The 24,743-nt window shown below is 49.8% G+C and overlaps 1 long non-coding RNA gene across 1 annotated transcript in view; it reads right to left on the bottom strand.

The window, feature by feature from the left end:
• LOC137340262 (uncharacterized) overlaps nucleotides 1-24,533 on the bottom strand; it is a 30,157-nt gene extending 5,624 nt beyond the window's left edge. Inside the window, exon 1 of the long non-coding RNA XR_010966747.1 lies at nucleotides 24,196-24,533. This is a non-coding gene — a long non-coding RNA (uncharacterized lncRNA). The remainder of the gene's footprint in view (nucleotides 1-24,195) is intronic.
• Between the last annotated feature and the right edge of the window lie 210 nt (nucleotides 24,534-24,743).

Here is a 24,743-nt window from a genome sequence, read left to right as displayed (position 1 = left end):
TGATCTCATTGAATGGCAGTGCAGGCTCGAGGGGCCGAATGGCCTACTCCTGCTCCTATCTCTTATGGTCTTATGGTCTTATAGACTAGGCTTGTATTCCTTCAGCTATAGAAGATTAAGGGGGTTTAAGATGATTAAAGGATTTGATAGGGTCGATAGAGAGAAACTATTTCCTCTGGTGGGGGGAGTCCAGAACAAGGGGGCAGAACCTTAAAATTAGAGCCAGGCCGTTCAGGGGTGATGTCAGGAAGCACTTCCTCACACAAAGGGGAGTGGGAATCTGGAACTCTCTCCCCCAAAAAAGCTGTTGAGGCTGGGGGTCAACTGAAAATTTCAAAACTGAGATTGATCGATTTTTGTTGGGTGAGGGGATTAAAGGTTACAGAGCAAAGGCGGGTAAATGTAATTAAGATACAGATCAGCCATGATCTAATTGAATAACGAGTAACAGGCTCAAGGGGCTGAATGGCCTCCTCTTGTTCCTAAGTTCCCCCACTAGTATACTTTATAAACCCATCCAAATCTACACCTTAAGTTATGTTAATGAACTGTCATTTCCATTTCCACTTCCATTTGAGTCTGTCTAAAAGCCACCAATAGCCATCCTCAGCCCAAAGAGGAAACCATTAGCTGGAATGGTTCCTGCCTTCCATGTTCACCCTGAGCGAAGAGGCAACCAGCTCTATTTTGATCTCAGCTTTTTTAAAAAAAAATTAAATAAATACAGAACTGTATGGTCCATCATTACCCTGCTCGATGGGCCCTGGTCCTTCACCTTAGTTTTTCAATTTTACAAAAATGTTTGCAATTTTGTCTTTTTATTAAAAAAAGTCGGGGGGGATCCATGTGGATTTAAAACGAAGGTGGGTTATGGATTGCAAATGGAGGACAGTAACTCTAAGCCAGTTCAACCATCATCCTACATCCCAGCTCTCGCACTCATCTCTTCTGAGTCTGGGCCACTGTGCATTTTTTTTATTCGTTCATGGGATGTGGGCGTCGCTGGCAAGGCCGGCATTTATTGCCCATCCCTAATTGCCCTTGAGAAGGTGGTGGTGAGCCGCCTTCTTGAACCGCTGCAGTCCGTGTGGTGAAGGTTCTCCCACAGTGCTGTTAGGAAGGGAGTTCCAGGATGAAGGAACGGCGATATATTTCCAAGTCGGGATGGTGTGTGACTTGGAGGGGAACGTGCAGGTGGTGTTGTTCCCATGTGCCTGCTGTCCTTGTCCTTCTAGGTGGTAGAGGTCGTGGGTTTGGGAGGTGCTGTCGAAGAAGCCTTGGTGAGTTGCTGCAGTGCATCCTGTGGATGGTACACACTGCAGCCACGGTGCACCGGTGGTGAAGGGAGTGAATGTTTAGGGTGGTGGATGGGGTGCCAATCCAGCGGGCTGCTTTGTCCTGGATGGTGTCAAGCTTCTTGAGTGTTGTTGGAGCTGCACTCATCCAGGCAAGTGGAGAGTATTCCATGACACTCCTGACTTGTGCCTTGCAGATGGTGGAAAGGCTTTGGGGAGTCAGGAGGTGAGTCACTCGCCGCAGAATACACAGCCTCTGACCTGCTCTCGTAGCCACAGTATTTAGGTGGCTGGTCCAGTTAAGTTTCTGGTCAATGGTGATCACCAGGATGTTGATGGTGGGGGATTCGGCGATGGTAATGCCGTTGAATGTCAAGGGGAGGTGGTTAGACTCTCTCTTGTTGGAGATGGTCATTGCCTGGCACTTGTCTGGCGCGAATGTTACTTGCCACTTATCAGCCCAAGCCTGGATGTTGTCCAGGTCTTGCTGCATGCGGGCACGGACTGCTTCATTATTTGAGGGGTTGCGAATGGAACTGAACATTTTGCAATCATCAGCGAACATCCCCATTTCTGACCTTAGGATGGAGGGAAGGTCATTGATGAAGCAGCTGAAGATGGTTGGGCCTAGGACACTGCCCTGAGGAACTCCTGCAGCAATGTCCTGCTCCATCTCTGCTTGACTATCAGTGGCAGAACCTTCAGGGACAAAGGTGCTGCACACTGAGATTCTCTTCCTAAGCCTCACTGGCTTTCCACATCTTTCCCCACCTCTGAAAGCCTCCTTGAAACCGACCTTTTCCAGCACTCCTTTTGTCAGCTCCTGTGTAAGTTACACTTCTATCATCGGAAGTTGGTGTTTTCTTTGAAGAATACTTCGTGCTTTGGCTTTAAATTATAAAGCTGTACTTGCAGTTCGATTTTCACAGTGAAGGTAATGCAGTGAGTTAACACTCTGGATTCACTGTGCCACAGAACAGGAGGATGAGATTCATCCCTTAGTTCACCCCCATTGTAAATTTCCCATCCCATGTCCTTGGGGAAAGGTGATTTAAAAAAAAGGTTCAACTCTAACACCAAGTAGGACTGGCAGATATATACAGTGGGCGATGACAGATGGAGGGAGTGAATGTATTTACATACAAACTCTCAAAATCTGTGACCCAGTGATGTCAGATTAGTGATGCTACTGGGTAAAAGTTATTTGAAAAGATCTATATTTCTGCTGTGAATGAGCTCAGTGAAAGGGTCCTGGCCGCATCTTATGGGAAATTGGATCCTCTTAGAAATGCAGGAAATATTAAATGAGACAAGAGAAAGTCCTGCAGCGTTTTAACAAGTATTGTGAATAGGTATGAGCATTATTCCAAACTCAACCAGACTGTGCAAACAGAGGATCGGGTGGTTACATAGCGGAAGGAAATTTAATCAGTACTGAAACTATTGATGTCAGTGGGATCAGGCCAACACACGGCACATCTTTCATCACAACCAGCTGACCCGCCTTTTACTGGAAACATTCACTGAAACACATCAGTACGATATTTTTAATAGGGAGATTTAGATGACAGGTTAGCAAGGAGAATGGTTTTTCCATCTTTCAGATTGAGGTTTACATTCCTGGGTGTATCATATAGATACAGCACAGGAGGAGGCCATTCGGCCCATCATGCCTGTGCCGGCTCTTGTAAAGAGCTCTCCAATTTGTCCCACTCCCCTGCCCTTTCCCCGTAGTACTATCTAGGGTAACAAAGATTTTCTTTGTTTCAAAGTTTCCTTCAGTAGACAGCAATCCACCACCAGCAAAGGGAATCAGTGGGATTCATAAAATGCCTCCTTGACCATAAAACCACAAGCATTCACAAGCCCTGGGTTTGCACATTCTCGATACAATAGGCACAAGGAGTCTCCAGCAGACATCACTGCAGCCTGCACTTGACGAACTAAATGCTGCTGCAGAAGTAGGTTTCAGTTTTCTATGTTTGAAATGGCCACAGTTGGCAGGAAGCCAATGACACAGCACACGGATGCATCATGCACCACAGATTGGCACTTCCCTACATGGCGGATTCCCCATCTCAACACCTGAACAGGCAGACGAGGCTTTGGTCTAATATCATCCAAGATGGGGCACCTCCAATAATGCAGCACTCCCTCAGCCTGCACTAGAGTGTCGGCTGAGATTATGGACTCAGGTCTCTCGGGTGGGACCCCACGACCTTCTGACTCAGAGGCGAGTGTGAGCCGAGCTGACTCTTGGGCCTCAATATTAAACCCCCCACGAGAGGCGGGAGGGGGGGTTAAAAATGAAAAAAGAGGGAACGCGACCCCAACCCAGCAGGTTTGGAGGTATTGGAGTGCCCGGCCGTGCAGAGAAAGGACACTTAAATTAACATTATTTAAATTGGACTCCCACAGTGCAATTGTGAACCCGATTTAAATTTTACAATTGGCTCGTGGGTTTACCAGGAGTCAGGAAACCCGGCAGTGAAAGGGAGGCAGCGGTTACTGGCTCCACAAGGTAGGTGCCTTTAACAGCACTGCTTGTGGGCCAGGAGGTCCAGGAATGGCCACCCGGTCCCTCAAGGACCCCTTCGACCACCCATCTGCTGATCGTAGCCTCTCTCTCCCCCCGGCCTGCCACGATTGCCTCTCCACCCCCCCAAGCTCCAGTGGCCTCTCTCTCCATGTCGTGATCGCGACCGACGCCCTCCCCCACCAAGCCCCGAACACCAACCTTCCCCCCTCCCTCCGGCTGCGGCCTCCTGCTGCTGGTTTTCCTGGCAAGCTGTTAATTTGGCCGGCTGCCAGGCGGAAAACGGGAGAAAAAATGACAATGAGGTCCTGCCATTAAATTTGTCAGGACCCCCACGTCCCTGGTTCTTGGGCCGTTTTGGCCGTTTTGGCCACCCTCACACCCTCCTCACACCCTCCTCACACCCTCCTCACACCCTCACACCCTCCTCACACCCTCCTCACACCCTCCTCACACCCTCACACCCTCCTCACACCCTCCTCACACCCTCACACCCTCCTCACACCCTCCTCACACCCTCACACCCTCCTCACACCCTCACACCCTCCTCACACCCTCACACCCTCCTCACACCCTCCTCACACCCTCACACCCTCCTCACACCCTCACACCCTCACACCCTCCTCACACCCTCCTCACCTCCCCGTCAATACTGGGGCCTTGCTGTTTACCTTTGTTCATTATTGTCCACTAAGTCCTTGACTGGAGGTGTTACAGGGAAACAATTACAGGAGAACAGCTTCCATGAGAAAAGTGGGCAGATGGAAAAGAATTTCTTCCAATGTCCAAGTGTTGTGGAAGTTCAGGAAGACACAAGAAATTGAGGTGAAAACTTCCAGGCCACGGAGTAAATTAATATAAAGTTAAAGCACGACAAGAACAGCAGGATCAGAGCCCACGGCCATCGTACTGTCAGCAGTATACGACAACGGCAAAACACCAAGCCCAGTCGACCCTGCAAGGTCCTCCTCACTAACATCTGGGGACTTGTGCCAAAATTGGGAGAGCTGTCCCACAGACTAGTCAAGCAACAGCCTGACATAGCCATACTCACAGAATCATATCTTTCAGCCAACGTCCCAGACTCTTCCATCACCATCCCTGGGTATGTCCTGTCCCACCGGCAGGACAGACCCACCAGAGGTGGCGGTACAGTGATATACAGTCAGGAGGGAGTGGCCCTGGGAGTCCTCAACATTGACTCTGGACCCCATGAAATCTCATGGCATCAGGTCAAACATGGGCAAGGAAACCTCCTGCTGATTACCACCTACCGTCCTCCCTCAGCTGATGAATCAGTCCTCCTCCATGTTGAACACCACTTGGAGGAAGCACTGAGGGTAGCAAGGGCACAGAATGTACTCTGGATGGGGGACTTCAATGTCCATCACCAAGAGTGGCTCGGTAGCACCACTACTGACCGAGCTGGCCGAGTCCTGAAGGACATAGCTGCTAGACTGGGCCTGCGGCAGGTGGTGAGCGAACCAACACGAGGGAAAAACTTACTTGACCTCGTCCTCACCAATCTACCTGTCGCAAATGCATCTGTCCACGACAGTATTGGTAGGAGTGACCACCACACAGTCCTCGTGGAGATGAAGTCCCGTCTTCGCACTGAGGACACCATCCAACGTGTTGTGTGGCACTACCACCGTGCTAAATGGGATAGATTCAGAACAGATCTAGCAGCTCAAAACTGGGCATCCATGAGGCGCTGTGGGCCATCAGCAGCAGCAGAATTGTATTCCAGCACAATCTGTAACCTCATGGCCCGGCATATTCCTCACTCTACCATTACCAACAAGCCAGGGGATCAACCCTGGTTCAATGAGGAGTGTAGAAGAGCATGCCAGGAGCAGCACCAGGCGTACCTAAAAATGAGGTGCCAACCTGGTGAAGCTACAACTCAGGACTACATGCATGCTAAACAGCGGAAGCAACATGCTATAGACAGAGCTAAGCGATTCCACAACCAACGGATCAGATCAAAGCTCTGCAGTCCTGCCACATCCAGTCGTGAATGGTGGTGGACAATTAAACAACTAACGGGAAGAGGAGGCTCTGTAAACATCCCCATTCTCAATGATGGCGGAGTCCAGCACGTGAGTGCAAAAGACAAGGCTGAAGCGTTTGCAACCATCTTCAGCCAGAAGTGCCGAGTGGATGATCCATCTCAGCCTCCTCCCGATATCCCCACCATCATGGAAGCCAGTCTTCGGCCAATTCGATTCACTCCACGTGATATCAAGAAACGGCTGAGTGCACTGGATACAGCAAAGGCTATGGGCCCCGACAACATCCCAGCTGTAGTGCTGAAGACTTGTGCTCCAGAACTAGCTGCGCCTCGAGCCAAGCTGTTCCAGTACAGCTACAACACTGGCATCTACCCGACAATGTGGAAAATTGCCCAGGTATGTCCTGTCCACAAAAAGCAGGACAAATCCAATCTGGCCAATTACCGCCCCATCAGTCTACTCTCAATCATCAGCAAAGTGATGGAAGGTGTCGTCGACAGTGCTATCAAGCGGCACTTACTCACCAATAACCTGCTCACCGATGCTCAGTTTGGGTTCCGCCAGGACACTCGGCTCCAGACCTCATTACAGCCTTGGTCCAAACATGGACAAAAGAGCTGAATTCCAGAGGTGAGGTGAGAGTGACTGCCCTTGACATCAAGGCAGCATTTGACCGAGTGTGGCACCAAGGAGCCCGAGTAAAATTGAAGTCAATGGGAATCAGGGGGAAAACTCTCCAGTGGCTGGAGTCATACCTCGCACAAAGGAAGATGGTAGTGGTTGTTGGAGGCCAATCATCTCAGCCCCAGGGCATTGCTGCAGGAGTTCCTCAGGGCAGTGTCCTCGGCCCAACCATCTTCAGCTGCTTCATCAATGACCTTCCCTCCATCATAAGGTCAGAAATGGGGATGTTCGCTGATGACTGCACAGTGTTCAGTTCCATTCGCAACCCCTCAGATAATGAAGCAGTCCGAGCCTGCATGCAGCAAGACCTGGACAACATCCAGGCTTGGGCTCATAAGTGGCAAGTAACATTCGCGCCAGATAAGTGCCAGGCAATGACCATCTCCAATAAGAGAGAGTCTAACCACCTCCCCTTGACATTCAACGGCATTACCATCGCCGAATCCCCCACCATCAACATCCTGGGGGGTCACCATTGACCAGAAACTTAACTGGACCAGCCACGTAAATACTGTGGCTACGAGAGCAGGTCAGAGGCTGGGTATTCTGTGGCGAGTGACTCACCTCCTGACTCCCCAAAGCCTTTCCACCATCTACAAGGCACAAGTCAGGAGTGTCATGGAATACTCTCCACTTGCCTGGATGAGAGCAACTCCAACAACACTCAAGAAGCTCGACACCATCCAGGATAAAGCAGCCCGCTTGATTGGCACCCCATCCACCACCCTAAACATTCACTCCCTTCACCACCGGCGCACTGTGGCTGCAGTGTGGACCATCCACAGGATGCACTGCAGCAACTCGCCAAGGCTTCTTCGACAGCACCTCCCAAACCTGCGACCTCTACCACCTAGAAGGACAAGGACAGCAGGCACATGGGAACAACACCACCTGCACGTTCCCCTCCAAGTCACACACCATCCCGACTTGGAAATATATCGCCGTTCCTTCATTGTCGCTGGGTCAAAATCCTGGAACTCCCTCCCTAACAGCACTGTGGGAGAACCGTCACCACACGGACTGCAGCGGTTCAAGAAGGCGGCTCACCACCACCTTCTCGAGGGCAATTAGGGATGGGCAATAAATGCCGGCCTCGCCAGCGACGCCCACAACCCGTGAACAAATAAAAAAAAAATGGACCTCGTGTGCATCCCACCCTCCCTTCGTCCCACTACTGGCGGCCGTGCCATCAGCTGCCGACATCGCACATTCTGAACTTCCCTCCCTAAACCTACCCACCTCCCTCTCTTTAAGACCCTTCTTAAAATCAAGTCTTTTGTCACCCCTCCTAATATCTCCTTCTTTGACTCGGTCTCCAATTATTTCCTAACGCCTCTGTGAAGAGCCTCGGGCTATTTTTCAGTGTTAGAGGCGCTGTATAATGCAAGTTATTGTTGCCTTTTTAAACACATTCATGTAATTAATCCAATGGCCTAATAACAGCAACTTGTGTTGGACATTGTCTGGTGACCTGGGTCCTGACAAATTTCAGTCAGAAGATATTCATCACTTCAGTTGAACCTAGCTTTAACCTCAAAGGTACATAATGAAAGGAAAGAAGCCAATAGTACAGAATGGACAAAAATGCTTGATCTTTGGTACAGTTCCTTCTGGTGCAGGACCCTACACTGTAGGGACAACCTGGCTATTAAAAGCTGCATCTCTTTCATTTTCCCAGCAAATGTAGCATCTCCTACCCTGCTCCTTTGGGCCTGATACTTCCCAGAATAAACATTGAGGCCCAATCCTGGGGCATTGGGCAACTTTTCTCTTTCAGCTGCTCACTGATGTGCTGTGTACTTCCAGCACTTCCTGTTTTTACGTCTGACTTCCTGATTTCACTGTTTTTCTTTTATTTCATGTTTGTTAACTTAGTTTAGCTTAGTCTTTAACCAGTGTCCCCTTGCAGGTTTTCTGCACTGGGTAAAGAATTTTCTAACATCAATGTCAAACTGGGAGTGGACTGGTCTTTTACTTCACACAGATGAACCACACATATGTTCAGGGAAAATGCTGAGACAAGTTGAGAGAAGAAAATGCGAACTCCTCCATCATTACATGAACCTGGAAGTGGACACAGCATTACATAACAGCATTACACCAGCCAGATGGTGCACTAAAAATAACCAAACTCTGACATCAGACTGCTTCATAAGCACAAAATTGAATCTCCAGCAAAACAAAGTCCATTTCCATCTCTCCTGCCAATAATGAAAGGAAGCAACAGAGTGGCCCTGGGGTACTTTGGGACATTGTGATCGAGAATACCGTAGACCATCGTGGATGCAGAAATGTAAAAGACAATGCAACCGCTGTGCAGCGTGAAGTGGACATTTCAGAATAAACATTTAGTTTACGGTGGATTTGGAGTTGCACTGTTGTGAATGGATTTAAAATGGGATGGCATCGTTTGCAAAAGATTTACAGTGGATTAGTTTGGAATGGTATTGAGGTGGAGACCATAAGACCACAAAAGAGATAGGAGCAGGAGGAGGCCATTCGGCCCCTCGAGCCTGCTCCACCATTCAATGAGATCATGGCTGATCTGATTTTTACCTCAACTCCACTTTCCCGCCCTTTCCCCATATCCTTTGACTCCGTTGCTGATCAAAAATTTGTCTAACTCAGCCTTGAATGTATTCAATGACTCAGCCTCCACAGCTTTTTGGGGTAAAGAATTCCAAAGATTCACGATCCTCTGGGAGAAGAAATTCCTCCTCATTTCCGTCTTAAATGGGCGACCCCTTATTCTGAGACTATGTCCCCTAGTTTTAGATTCCCCCATGAGGGGTAACATCCTCTCAGCATCGACCCTATCGAGTCCCCTCAGAATCTTGTATGTTTCAATAAGATCTCCTCTCATTCTTCTAAACTCCAATGAGTATAGACCCAACCTGTTCAATCTTTCCTCATAAGACAACCCTTCCATACCCGGAATCAACCTAGTGAACCTTCTCTGAACTGCCTCCAATGCAAGTATGTCCTTCCTTAAATAAGGGCACCAGAACTGTACGCAGTACTCCAGGTGTGATCTCACCAGCACCCTGTACAGTTGTAGCATGACTTCCCTGCTTTTATACTCCATCCCCCTAGAAATAAAGGCCAATATTCGGTTTGCCTTCCGGATTACCTGCTGCACCTGTATGTTGACTTTTTGTGTTTCATGTACGAGGACACCCAGATCCCTCTGTACCGCAGCATTTTGTAGTATTTCTCCATTCAAATAATATTTTGCTTTTTTATTTTTCCTCCCAAAGTGGATGACTTCACATTTTCCCACATTATATTCCATCTGCCAAATTTTTGCCCATTCGCTTAACCTGTCAATATCCCTTTGCAGACACTTTGTGTCCTCATCGCAACTTGCTTTTCCACCTATCTTTCTATCATCAGCAAATTTGGCCACAAGACACTCTGTTCCTTCATCCAAGTCATTGATATATATTGTAAATAGTTGAGGTCCCAGCACTGAGCCCTGCGGCACCCCACTAGTTACAGATTGCCATTTTGAAAATGACCCTTTTATCCCGACTCTTTGTTTTCTGTTAGTTAGCCAATCCTCTGTCCATGCCAGTAAATTACCCCCAACACCATGAGTTCTTATCTTGTGCAGTAATCTTTTATGTGGCACCTTATCGAATGCCTTTTGGAAATCCAAATATACTGCATCCATTGGTTCCCCTTTATCCACCCTTCCCGTTACTTCCTCAAAGAACTCTAATAAATTTGTCAGACATGATTTCCCCTTCATAAAACCATGTTGACTCTCCTTGATTGTATTATGAGTCTCCAAATGTCCTGCTACTACTTCCTTAATAATCGATTCTAGCATTTTCCCAATGACAGATGTTAGGCTAACTGGTCTATAGTTACCTGCTTTCTGTCTCACTCCCTTCTTGAATAGGGGTGTTATGTTTGCGGTTTTCCAATCTGCTGGGATCTTTCCAGAATCTGGTGAATTCTGGACGATTACAACCAATGCATCCACTATCTCTGTAGCCACTTCCTTTAAGACCCTCGGATGCAAGCCATCAGGTCCAGGGGACTTGTCAGCCTTTAGACCCATTAGTTTACCTCACACTTTTTCTCCAGTGATAGTGATTGTTTTTAGTTCCTCCCTCCCCTTTGCCCCTTGATTTTCTACTATTATTGGTATGTTATTAGTGTCTTCTACTGTGAAGACAGATATAAAATATCTGTTCAATTCCTCTGCCATTTCCTTGTTTTCCATTATTATTTCCCCAGTCTCATCCTCGAAGGGACCAATGTTTACTTTAGCTACCCTCTTCCTTTTTATATACTTGTAAAAGCTTTTACTGTCAGTTTTTATATTTCTTGCTAGTTTACTCTCATAATATATTTTCTCCCTCTATTATTCTTTGAGTCATCCTTTGCTGGTTTTTAAAGTTTTCCCAATCTTCGGGCTTACCGGTAATCTTTGCCATGTTGTATGCTTTTTCTTTTAACCTGATACCATCCTTGACTTCCTTAGTTAGCCATGGTCGGTTCACCCTTTTTGTGGAGTCTTTCCTCCTCACAGGGATATATTTTTGTTGCGAATCATAAAATATCTTTTTGAATGTTTGCCACTGCTTATCCACCATCAAACCATCTAATCTGTTTACCCAGTCCACTTTAGACAATTCCGCCCTCATTCCTGTATAATTGCCCTTATTTAAGTTTAACACAGTAGTTTCAGACCCAAGATCCTCACTCTCAAACTGGATGTGAAATTCTATCATGTTATGATCACTGCTTCCCAAGGGATCCTTTACTTTGAGATCATTAATTAATCCTGTTTCATTACCCATTACCAGATCCAAAATGGCCTGTTCCCTGGTTGGTTCCCCGACGTATTGGTCTAAGAAACAGTCCCTAATACACTCTATGAACTCCTCCTCAGGGCTACTTTTGCCAATTTGATTTGTGCAATCTATGTGAAAGTTAAAATCGCCCATGATTATTGCATTACCTTTTTTACAAGCCCCCCTTATTTCCTGATTAATATTTTGCCCTACAGTGTAGCTACTGTTAGGGGGCCTATATACTACTCCCACCAGTGATTTATTTCCCTTGCTATTTCTTACCTCCACCCAAATTGATTCGACATCTTGATCTTCTGAGCCAAGGTCATTTCTCACTATTATACCAATTTCATCCTTTATTAACAGAGCTACCCCACCACCTTTACCTTTTTTCCTATCCTTCCGAAATATTAAATAACCCTGAATATTTAGCTCCCAACCTTGGTCACCTTGCAACCACCTCTCTGTAATGGCCACGAGATCATTCCCATTTGTTTCTATTTGTGCCGTCAATTCATCTATCTTATTACGAATGCTGCGCGCATTCAGATAAAGAACCTTTAATTTTGTCTTTTTACCATTCTTTCCTACCCCGGCCTCATTTGCTAGTGCACTCTTATGTTTGTACGCTCTGTCCCTTCCTGACACACTCTGTTTATCATAATCCCCATCACTTTCCTGTACTACTTCCTTGTCTTTTCTGTTTATCAATCTAAACTTTGCCCCACCTGAGTCCTCCCTCCCTCTCTTTAGTTATTCGGTTTGCCAGAACACTGGTCCCAGCATGGTTCAGGTGAAGCCCGTCCCAACGGAACAGCTCCCTCTTTCCCCAATACAATTTTCCACACCACCTGAGGAAGGGGGAAGCCTCCGAAAGCTTGTGGGATTAAAAATAAAATTGTTGGATTATAACTTGGTGTTGTAAAATTGTTCCCAATACTGGTGCCAGTGCCCCATGAATCGAAAACCACTTCTCGCACACCCAATCTTTGATCCACGCATTCATCTCTCTGATCTGATTTACCCTGTGCCAATTTGCTCGTGGCTCAGGTAATAACCCGGAGATTATCACCTTTGTGGTTCTGTTTTTTAATTTAGTCCCCTGAACCACGGTGCCGTGGCCAGTTTGCTCATCCTCCCCGCAGTCCCTGCACTCGTCCACAAGGGCGGCAAGAACCTCGTATCCATTGGACAAGAGCAGAGGCCGAGGCTCCTGCAATGCTCCCTCCTGGACCCCCGTACCTGCCTCACTCACAGTCACACCCTCCTCCCTGACCACATAGAGTCATAGAGTTAGAGAGTCATAGAGTCATAGAGTTATACAGCACGGATCGAGGCCCTTCGGCCCATCGTGTCTGCGTCGGCCATCAAGCCCTGTCTACTCTAATCCCATATTCCAGCATTTGGTCCGTAGCCTTGTATGCTATGGCATTTCAAGTGCTCATCCAAATGCTTCTTGAATGTTGTGAGGGTTCCTGCCTCCACAACCCTTTCAGACAGTGAGTTCCAGACTCCAACCACCCTCTGGGTGAAAAAGTTCTTTCTCAAATCCCCTCTAAACCTCCCGCCTTTTACCTTGAATCTATGTCCCCTTGTTATAGAACCCTCAACAAAGGGAAAATGCCAGTTCGACAGTATTTAGTCTGAGGGGCGTGACTGTCTCCTGGATCAAAGTGTCCGGGTAACTTTCCCCCTCCCTGATGCCTCGCAATGTCTGCAGCTCAGACTCCAGCTCCTCAACTCTGAGCCGAAGTTCCTCGAGCCGCAGACACTTCCCGCAGATGCAGTCGCTCTGGACAAAACTGTCCAGTCACTCCCACATACAGCAGCTGCAACACATCTCCTGCCCTGTCAGAACTATTTTATTTATTTAATTGATTCCTACAATGCCAATCAAATAATTTTTAGATTAAACCAAGCACTGGCCTTAAGTTTAGTTTGTTTGAAACAATGTAGTTTTCTGCTCGAAGTTACTGAGCCCAGAGTCCGAAGACAGAAGAAAACAGAAGAGATTCTCCCAACCAACCACCGACCTGCCTGACCCGTGACCTCACACTGCAGTTTGGTTTTGTAGTTGCTGTGACCCCCCCCTCGGTACGCCCCTCGCCCCTCGGTACACCTCTCCCCCCTCGGTACACCCCTCTCCCCCCTCGGTACGCCCCTCTCCCCCCTCGGTACGCCCCTCTCCCCCCTCGGTACGCCCCTCTCCCCCTCGGTACACCTCTCCCCCCTCGGTACGCCCCTCTCCCCCCTCGGTACGCCCCTCTCCCCCCTCGGTACGCCCCTCTCCCCCCTCGGTACGCCCCTCTCCCCCCTCGGTACGCCCCTCTCCCCCCTCGGTACACCCCTCTCCCCCCTCGGTACGCCCCTCTCCCCCCTCGGTACGCCCCTCCCCCCTCGGTACGCCCCTCTCCCCCTCGGTACACCCCTCTCCCCCCTCGGTACGCCCCTCTCCCCCCTCGGTACACCCCTCTCCCCCCTCGGTACACCCCTCTCCCCCCTCGGTACGCCCCTCTCCCCCCTCGGTACGCCCCTCCCCCCTCGGTACGCCCCTCCCCCCTCGGTACACCCCTCCCCCCTCGGTACGCCCCTCCCCCCTCGGTACGCCCCTCTCCCCCCTCGGTACACCCCTCCCCCCTCGGTACGCCCCTCCCCCCTCGGTACACCCCTCCCCCCTCGGTACGCCCCTCTCCTCCCTCGGTACACCCCTCCCCCCTCGGTACGCCCCTCTCCTCCCTCGGTACACCCCTCCCCCCTCGGTACACCTCTCCCCCCTCGGTACGCCCCTCTCCCCCCTCGGTACGCCCCCTCCCCCCTCGGTACACCTCTCCCCCCTCGGTACGCCCCTCTCCCCCCTCGGTACGCCCCTCTCCCCCCTCGGTACACCTCTCCCCCCTCGGTACGCCCCTCTCCCCCCTCGGTACGCCCCTCTCCTCCCTCGGTACGCCCCTCTCCCCCCTCGGTACGCCCCTCTCCCCTCTCGGTACACCCCTCTCCTCCCTCGGTACGCCCCCTCTCCCCCCTCGGTACGCCCCTCTCCCCCCTCGGTACGCCCCTCTCCCCCCTCGGTACGCCCCTCTCCTCCCTCGGTACGACCCTCTCCGCCCTCGGTACGACCCTCTCCCCCCTCGGTACGACCCTCTCCCCCCTCGGTACGCCCCTCTCCCCCCTCGGTACGCCCCTCTCCCCTCTCGGTACACCCCTCCCCCCTCGGTACGCCCCTCTCCCCCCTCGGTACGCCCCTCCCCCCTCGGTACACCTCTCCCCCCTCGGTACGCCCCTCTCCTCCCTCGGTACACCCCTCTCCCCCCTCGGTACACCTCTCCTCCCTCGGTACGCCCCTCTCCCCCCTCGGTACGCCCCTCTCCCCCTTCGGTACACCCCTCCCCCCTCGGTACGCCCCTCTCCCCCCTCGGTACGCCCCTCCCCCCCTCGGTACGCCCCTCTCCCCCCTCGGTACGTTCCTCTCCCCCCTCGGTACGCCCCTCTCCCCCCTCGGTACGCCCCTCTCCCCCCTCGGTACGCCCCTCTCCCCCTCGGTACGTCCCTCTCCCCCCTCGGTACGCCCCTCTCCCCCCTCAGTACGCCCCTCTCCCCCCTCGGTACGCCCCTCCCCCCCTCGGTACGCCCCTCTCCCCCCTCGGTACACCCCTCCCCCCTCGGTACGCCCCTCTCCCCCCTCGGTACGCCCCTCTCCCCCCTCGGTACGCCCCTCTCCTCCCTCGGTACGCCCCTCTCCCCCCTCGGTACGCCCCTCTCCCCCCTCGGTACGCCCCTCTCCCCCTCGGTACGTCCCTCTCCCCCCTCGGTACGCCCCTCTCCCCCCTCAGTACGCCCCTCTCCCCCCTCGGTACGCCCCTCTCGCCCCTCGGTACGCCCCTCTCCCCCCTCGGTACGCCCCTCTCCCCCCTCGGTACGCCCCTCTCCCCCCTCGGTACGCCCCTCTCCTCCCTCGGTACGCCCCTCTCCCCCCTCGGTACGCCCCTCTCCCCCCTCGGTACGCCCCTCTCCCCCCTCGGTACGTTCCCCTCCCCCCTCGGTACGTTCCTCTCCCCCCTCGGTACGTTCCTCTCCTCCCTCGGTACGCCCCTCTCCCCCCTCGGTACGCCCCTCTCCCCCCTCGGTACGCCCCTCTCCCCCTCGGTACGCCCCTCTCCCCCCTCGGTACGCCCCTCTCCTCCCTCGGTACGCCCCTCTCCCCCCTCGGTACGTTCCTCTCCCCCCTCGGTACGCCCCTCTCCCCCCTCGGTACGCCCCTCTCCCCCCTCGGTACGACCCTCTCCCCCCTCGGTACGACCCTCTCCCCCCTCGGTACGACCCTCTCCCCCCTCGGTACGTTCCTCTCCCCCCTCGGTACGTTCCTCTCCCCCCTCGGTACGTTCCTCTCCTCCCTCGGTACGCCCCTCTCCCCCCTCGGTACGTTCCCCTCCCCCCTCGGTACGCCCCTCTCCCCCCTCGGTACGTTCCTCTCCCCCCTCGGTACGTTCCTCTCCCCCCTCGGTACGCCCCTCTCCTCCCTCGGTACGCCCCTCTCCCCCCTCGGTACGTCCCTCTCCTCCCTCGGTACGCCCCTCTCCCCCCTCGGTACGCCCCTCTCCTCCCTCGGTACGTCCCTCTCCCCCCTCGGTACGTCCCTCTCCTCTCTCGGTACGCCCCTCTCCCCCCTCGGTACGTCCCTCTCCCCCCTCGGTACGCCCCTCTCCTCCCTCGGTACGTCCCTCTCCCCCCTCGGTACGCCCCTCTCCTCTCTCGGTACGCCCCTCTCCCCCCTCGGTACGCCCCTCTCCTCCCTCGGTACGTCCCTCTCCCCCCTCGGTACGCCCCTCTCCTCTCTCGGTACGCCCCTCTCCCCCCTCGGTACGTCCCTCTCCCCCCTCGGTACGCCCCTCTCCTCTCTCGGTACGCCCCTCTCCCCCCTCGGTACGTCCCTCTCCCCCCTCGGTACGTCCCTCTCCTCCCTCGGTACGTCCCTCTCCTCCCTCGGTACGTCCCTCTCCTCCCTCGGTACGTCCCTCTCCCCCCTCGGTACGCCCCTCTCCTCTCTCGGTACGCCCCTCTCCCCCCTCGGTACGTCCCTCTCCCCCCTCGGTACGTCCCTCTCCTCCCTCGGTACGTCCCTCTCCTCCCTCGGTACGTCCCTCTCCCCCCTCGGTACACCTCTCCCCCCTCGGTACACCCCTCTCCCCCCTCGGTACGCCCCTCTCCCCCCTCGGTACACCCCTCTCCCCCCTCGGTACACCTCTCCCCCCTCGGTACACCCCTCTCCCCCCTCGGTACACCTCTCCTCCCTCGGTACACCCCTCTCCCCCCTCGGTTCGCTCCTCTCCCCCCTCGGTACGTCCTTCTCCGCCCTCGGTTCGCTCCTCTCCGCTGTCTAAAATCCAGGTGGAATAGTTTGCAATGGTAATCTAGCGGAATACTTTGGAATGGTAATGGGGTGGAATTGATTGTAATGGTAATGGAATGGAATAGTTTGCAATAGTGATGGAGTGGAATAGTTTGTAATGGGAATGAGGTGGAATAGTTTGTAATGGGAATGAAGTGGAATAGTTTGTAATGGTAATGGGATGGAATAGTTTGTAATGGTAATCTAGCGGAATACTTTGGAATGGTAATAAAGTGGAATAGTTTGGAATGGTAATGGAATGGAATAGTTTGTAATGGGAATGAGGTGGGAAAATTTGTAATGATAATGGAGCAGAATAGTTTGGAATGATTTTAGGTGTCATATATCTGAGTAAATCCCTCACATTAAGACTGTGTGGTGATCAGTGTCTTAAAGAGAAGAATAGGTTATTCTTTTGAATTGTGCTTTATTACAACACGCTAAATATTGATTCATTTTTCTTTCCCATGCTGATTAATTCGAGTGGAGGAGGCTCGTATGGAGCAGAAACACTGACGTGGACCAGTCTGGTCTAATGGCCTGTTTCTGTGCTGTACATTCCATGTGATTCTGTGATTGCTACGCATTTTCTGCATTTTCTGTGTTTATTTCCGATTCCAATTTTTCTTTTTTTCTCTCTGAATGTAATCCTTTGTTTATCCTCCTGTCATACAGTGGACTATAACTCAGTGATTGGTGTTCCCCAGGTCAGGAACCATCCAGCAGCACGACAGTTACATTCAAATTGAAAATAAAGTTGCAATCCCACTCCATTCCCATTCCAAACTATTCTGCTCCATTATCATTACAAATTTTCCCACCTCATTCCCATTACAAACTATTCCGCTCCATTATCATTACAAATTTTCCCACCTCATTCCCATTACAAACTATTCCGCTCCATTATCATTACAAATTTTCCCACCTCATTCCCATTCCAAACTATTCCGCTCCATTATCATTACAAATTTTCCCACCTCATTCCCATTCCAAACTATTCCGCTCCATTATCATTACAAATTTTCCCACCTCATTCCCATTACAAACTATTCCGCTCCATTATCATTACAAATTTTCCCACCTCATTCCCATTACAAACTATTCCGCTCCATTATCATTACAAATTTTCCCACCTCATTCCCATTACAAACTATTCCGCTCCATTATCATTACAAATTTTCCCACCTCATTCCCATTACAAACTATTCCGCTCCATTATCATTACAAATTTTCCCACCTCATTCCCATTACAAACTATTCCGCTCCATTACCATTACAATGATTAAGCAATTTCCTATTCCTCTCATAGTTCAGAATTCTGAGTCCAATTATAATATTTGAACAGAAAATACAGCCTCAGATATTCACTGCTTCCAATTATCTGAATGAGTGCCATTTGCCATATTTATGTTAAAACAATAACAGTCCACTGTTTTTGTGTAAACTATTTTACAAGACTTGAGCACATAATCTAAGTTGGCTGTCCAGGAATGTGACGCTATACGACGTACTGTCCTTCGGATGAGACATTGAACTGAGGTCCCAACTGCCAGTTCCAGTGGTTCAGATGGGCTTTAATATCCAGGGCAGGATTTGAAGAAGAGTGGGGAGTTCTGTCAAGGTCCTGGCTGACATTCCTCCATCAAATCAACACCATTTAAACAGACTAACTGGTCATTTTTCTCATTGCTGCTTCTGGGCCCTTGCTGGGTGTAAATGTTCTGTTATTTTTGCCTGTATAATAAGTGACTGTGCTTCATAAGAACAGGAGGAGGCCATTCAGCCCCTCGAGCCTGTTCCGCCATTCAGTTAGATCATGGGTCTATTGTCTGGGCCTATTCTTTTCACTTGACACTGTCCCTTACTGACCAAGGCTGCTTAACTACACAAGTGAAGCTTTGCCTTCTGGGGCTGTGTACTGGTTTTGTATCATTCCAAATACTTCTTTCAATACTCCCCACTGTTTGTCTGTAGGTTTACCCATTAACAGTTCCGCCCAGTTTACTGTGGTCAGTTCATTTCTCATCCCTTCAAAGTTTGCTTTAGTTAAATTTAAAACCTTAGTTTGTAACTCTCCCGTCTCCCTCTCAAACCTAATATCAGATTCTGGTCACTATTTGCAAGAAACCCTTTAAGATGTTTTTGAGAGATGTGATAAGGAGCTCCACAGCCTTGATTCAATGGGAAACACTCTCACTTCTGAGGCAGAAGGTTGTGGTTCGAGCCCCACTCCAGACACTTGAATACATAATCTAGGCGAGCACTTCTGTGCTGCACTGAGGGAGTGCTGCACTGTCAGAAGTGCCGTCTTTCAGATGAGATGTTGAACCGAGGTCCTGTCTGCCCTCTCAGGTGGATGTAAAAGATCCCATGGTGCTATTCGAAGAAGAGCAGGGGAGTTCTCCCCGTGTCCTGGTCAATATTTATCCCTCAACCAATACCTAGAACAGATGATCTGATCATTTATCTCATTGCTGTTTGTGGGATCTTGCTGTTTGCAAATTGGCTGCTGTGTTTCCTACAGTGACGACACTTCAAAAGTACTTCATTGGCTGTAAAGCACTTTGGGACGTCCTGAGGTTGTGAAAGGGATGTTATAAATGCATGTCTTTCTCTCTTTTCATTTTTTTTATTTTAGCTGGAATCAGAGTGTAAATAAATTATTATGGAAAGATTTGTAGCAAACTGTTTTTAATCTGAAATGTACAGAAGCTCCAATTCTTGTCCAACATTTCTTGTCAAACTTGTGAATAGTCAGGATTCAGCTGTAGAAAGGGAGACTCAGGGGAATGGGTATCGTGGAGGTGCCCAGTGGAGTACTCTGGGAAAAATGAAATGAGGAACTTTCGAAATTACTCCAGCCTCTGTCAACTTTTAATTTTCAGTTCAGAACGAAGTACTTGTGTGATATTCCTGTACAATGTTGTTAGCGACTGACAGGGTCGAATTGTTTTGGCTGCAGATTATAGATTTCTTTCTGTTACAACCCAGTATTGCTCATCCAAATCCCTGGGCCTTTGATGATATATTACAGCTTTAATACAGCAACTTTGGTGTCTGACCTTAAATAATCTGCAAGTGTTGAATCCTAGATTCAGTGTATTTTGTTGGTGCTCAACGATTGTCCGAGTGCAAAAATACTTCCAGATTGTGGTTCAGGAAAAACCTCCCTTTCTGAATCGAATTTGAGAAAAGGAGGGATCGTTCTTTGCCCATTGCCCTGGGGTGAGGTGCCTGGTCTCTTAATCACACCCGTGGCAGAGACTCAACCAGGCAGGTCGGACTTTTTTTCTGCAAATATGGAACTTGTCTTTTTACAATCAGGACACTCTAGATTTAGTTTTAAGAGAAATATTCCAGAGCAACATTACCCAGCATTCATTCCTGACATTAACACGGATTAGAAAATCCAGAGACTTTAGTGACTTCAGTTTACATGTGCAACCAAACATCAGATCCAAAATTTGTATGAGAAATGAGTTCAGTTCCTGTCAAAACTTTTCCTGTGCTGACTGTTTCCACTTAGAGCATCATCTGTTGCTCTAATCTGCCTCAGTACATTCTCTTTATTGAGCAGGATAAGCAGTAACTTTCACCACCTTCACTGGAGACAGTTCCTATTTACTTAACGGGTAAATGTTAAAAGTTTTGTTTTGTTGGTAGAAGTACCCTCTCTTTCAGAGGATGGACAATGATGTGGATCTCCTTAATTACAGTTCAGAAGCCACAACTTTTCTATCGACCACTCAAGAGACTAATAGTACATCACTTGCAGTAATTACTTCACTGGATTCCAAATTGTCTTTCACTATATGACCAATTAAAATTCAGTGCACAGACCAGAGATCTATAGACTAAAACAACCAGTATCTTTATTTACAATTAAACAGTAATATGAAGCACAAACAAAATTAATAAATGGTAATACACCTTATATTGGGCGTGTCGTGTGAACACGGTTTGCCTGTTTTATGAGGTGGGCGGTAAAACGGGTCACGTTTCTCAAACATTACCGAGACATAAAATGCACCCAAATTACCAGTGAATGAATTAAAGCAATGTGTATGAAGTTTCACAAACTTTATTCATGTATTATTCAGGTGAGATGAGAGTGACTGCCCTTGACATCAAGGCAGCATTTGACCGAGTGTGGCACCAAGGAGCCCTAGTAAAATTGAAGTCACTGGGAATCAGGGGGAAAACTCTCCAGTGGCTGGAGTCATACCTAGCACAAAGGAAGATGGTGGTGGTTGTTGGAGGACAATCATCTCAGCCCCAGGACATTGCTGCAGGAGTTCCTTAGGGCAGTGTCTGAGGCCCAACCATCTTCAGCTGCTTCATCAATGATCTTCCCTCCATCATAAGGTCAGAAATGGGGATGTTCGCTGATGATTGCACAGTGTTCAGTTCCATTCACAACACCTCGGATAATGAAGCAGTCTGTGCCCGCATGCAGCAAGACCTGGACAACATCCAGGCTTGGGCTGATAAGTGGCAAGTAACATTCGCGCCAGATAAGTGCCAGGCAATGACCATCTCCAACAAGAGAGGGTCTAACCACCTCCCCTTGACATTCAACGGCATTACCATCGCCGAATCCCCCACCATCAACATCCTGGGGGTCACCATTGACCAGAAACTTAACTGGACCAGCCACATAAATACTGTGGCTACAAGAGCAGGTCAGAGGCTGGGTATTCTGTGGTGAGTGACTCATCCTGACTCCCCAAAGCCTTTCCACCATCTACAAGGCACAAGTCAGGAATGTGATGGAATACTCTCCACTTGACACCATCCAGGACAAAGCAGCCCGCTTGATTGGCATCCCATCCACCATCCTAAACATTCACTCCCTTCACCACTGGCGCACTGTGGCTGCAGTGTGTACCATCCACAGGATGCATTGCAGCAACTCGCCAAGGCTTCTTCAACAGCACCTCCCAAACCCACGACCTCTACCACCTAGAAGGACAAGGGCAGCAGGCACATGGGAACAACACCACCTGCACGTTCCCCTCCAAGTCACACACCATCCCGACTTGGAAATATATCGCCGTTCCTTCATCGTCGCTGGGTCAAAATCCTGGAACTCCCTTCCTAACAGCATTGTGGGAGAACCTTCACCACACGGACTGCAGCGGTTCAAGAAGGCGGCTCACCACCACCTTCTCAAGGGCAATTAGGGATGGGCAATAAATGCCAGCCTCGCCAGTGACGCCCACATCCCATGAATGAAATTTAAAAAAAATTCAACTTGCTAAAAAGTAAAAAAAAAGTGACTTTTACATTTGAGCGTGTAATTATACCGAACTTTACAGTTTACGTCACTGCAAGACCTACTTGTCCTTGGCGAATAAACTCTGTAATCTGCACCTGCACTGACGTTTTCTGGCAGTATGAAACCTGCACTTTGTCTACCTTTCTTCGTGCCTCCCAGTCTGACTATTGTCTGGATGCTGTTCCATGGCACAGAAGGAGGCCATTCGAACATATTGCAGAACACCAGGCCGAAAATTCTTTCAGTAGCTTATTTTCGGCCAAGCAGAGCTTCACTGTCAGCCAGCTCACTGATAGAAAACACCAGTCCCATCACAATTAAAGATGTTCCAGGGTTCAGAACCCTGAGCAGCCCAACCCAGGCTGTAGCTTTGCTCCAAGTGCTGCACCTCCCGGCTCCATCTTCAAGGCCTAACAGTCCCTTTAAGGACCGACCGCCTGTCGGCCTGGCCCCGGATACCTCAGCAAACCAATCTTGCAGTGGGGCCAGAAACAGACGTTAGGCTCTCTATTTACAGGGCACCTGTTTCAGGCGAGGGCACACAATGATTTTTCAGCCATTACCAATGTGGCAGATGGCTCATAACGACCATGCACTTCCTGCCATATTGGAGCCTTAAGTCCATTTCGTGCCTGAAAAATGGGCACTGTACGGCCAAGTGTCTGAGCTGGCAAGTCCCGGGCTCACTAATGATCTCCGAGACTTCAGTAGAATAAACACTCTGGCAGATTGTGGCTCAGGCTATAAACAAGAGAACAGGTTTATTATCAACGACCGATAAGCTGGAGCAGCAAACAGACTGTGGTAATTTACAGAACCGATCGATTCCTCCTCGAATACAGGAATTAAGAGGGAAAAATTGGATAGGGGCTATTTTTGGGCACAGATAGCGTGATGTGCTGTTACCCCACGCCCAATGACCCCTGCGCAGGCAGGACACAGGTTTCAGCCGGCCCGAGGACTCACTCGCAATCAGTGTCACTTTCCGCACCTTGCACATGGAATCAATGCAATTCACACTTTCCACCACCAGGGAGAGCTCAATCTCTTAAAGGGAGGATGTTTCTTAGAAATCTCTTAAAGAAAGCTGGTAACTGTGATATTTGCTGAAAATAACAGCCTACTGTTTGCACGGAGTCTGAACGGAGATCAGACAATGCACACGTAAAACACAAATGCAGGTCCCATCCCTATGTTTACATACTGATGAGTTATGTTAAAACATTGAATAAAGGTTGTGCACCACTAAATCCCACATCCTCCAATCAGCACACCAGACCTCACCAATCGGCCGATCTGAGTTTGTACCAGGCCTGTGAGAGTGCGTTCACCAAGGTTCTCTGCTGATGCACTAGAGACCTTGGTGCAAGAGGTGGACAGAAGGAGGGACATCCTATATCCGCAGTGGGGGGGTGGGGGGGGGGGTAGGGGGCAAGAGGCCCTCCAGACATATATCCAAAAGGCAGTGGGAGGCAGCGGGGAACGAAGTCAATGCCAGGAGCACAGCATCATGAACATGGATGCAGTGCAGGAAGAAGCTCAATGCTTTGATATGAGTGGTCAAGGTGAGTGAGGTCAACTGTCAAGTGGCATCTCCGACCAACTGCACCACACACTACACCCCCATCACCCACATACCAACAAACTCTTTCCATCAGTACTCAACTCTTCCAATCAGATGCTTCCTCTCACCCTCACACATTACCACTGTTTCAAGCCACCCACTCACAACTCACAGGCCACACACACTGGCAGCTATTCAACCATGACATGCACATCACCCAGACACATGTCCCGCTTTCTTGCAGGAGAAGGTGGCGCATATCAAGAGGCAGCAAGTGGCAGTGGCATTTAGCCCCTCGTGCCTGTTCCACCATTCAGTGAGATCATGGTGGACCTGTGACCTAACTCCATATACCCGTCTTAGCCCCTTATCCCTTAATACCCTTGGTTCACAGAAATCTATCAATCTCAGATTTAACATTCACAAGTGAGCAAGCACCAACTGCCATCTGTAGAAGAATGTTCCAAACGTCTCCCACCCTCTGCGTGTAGAAGCATTTCCTAACTACACTCCTGCACATCCTGGCTCTAAATGTTAGTCTATGTCCCCACATCCTAGTATTCAAGTCTAGGAAACCTCCAAATACAGTTACAAATGTCTCGGCAGCCAGAAGCAATAATCCAGCCACTAACCTGTAAATCCTGCATGGTCCCTTTAAATAGCGCCGGTTGGGGGGTCCTCCAGGCACTCTAAGACACGTTCAGATGGTCGGGGTTAAGACTGTGCGTTGAGTTGAGCGTTAAGTCCCAAAATGGTGTCCATCACTTTAAATCAGCGTTGCACACTGACTGAAGCCATTTTCTCCCTACTTTACATGATTCCAGCGTTCGTTATCTGCGCCAGCGCTAACTCCTATACCAAGATGGCGTCTTGGATGTCGGAGAGGCCGTGTCGCGCCGAAACAACGGGCGTTACACGGCCCAATTTAACGCCGATCGAACCCAGTCCAACCCTTTACTGATCATAACACAGGACCCGAGACAGCAGCTTTTATCAATCGCTTTCTGTGGGGCTCTTTGTCTGTTCCCGAAGGAGTCAACGGTTTCTCTAATAAATCACTGGCTCTGGACTTGCTTAAAATCTGTTCATCTCTAACAACTTCCAGCTGTGATGAAAGTAGAGTTTTGTGAGCAGAGTTTTGCTCCTAAAAGCTGCCCTGGGGAGGGGGTAAGTTTCTTGA

This window comes from Heptranchias perlo, chromosome 21, assembly GCF_035084215.1.
Source record: "Heptranchias perlo isolate sHepPer1 chromosome 21, sHepPer1.hap1, whole genome shotgun sequence".
NCBI lineage: Eukaryota > Metazoa > Chordata > Chondrichthyes > Hexanchiformes > Hexanchidae > Heptranchias > Heptranchias perlo.
Note: the sequence above shows the minus strand (reverse complement) of the source record. Positions and strands in the feature narration are given on the sequence as shown.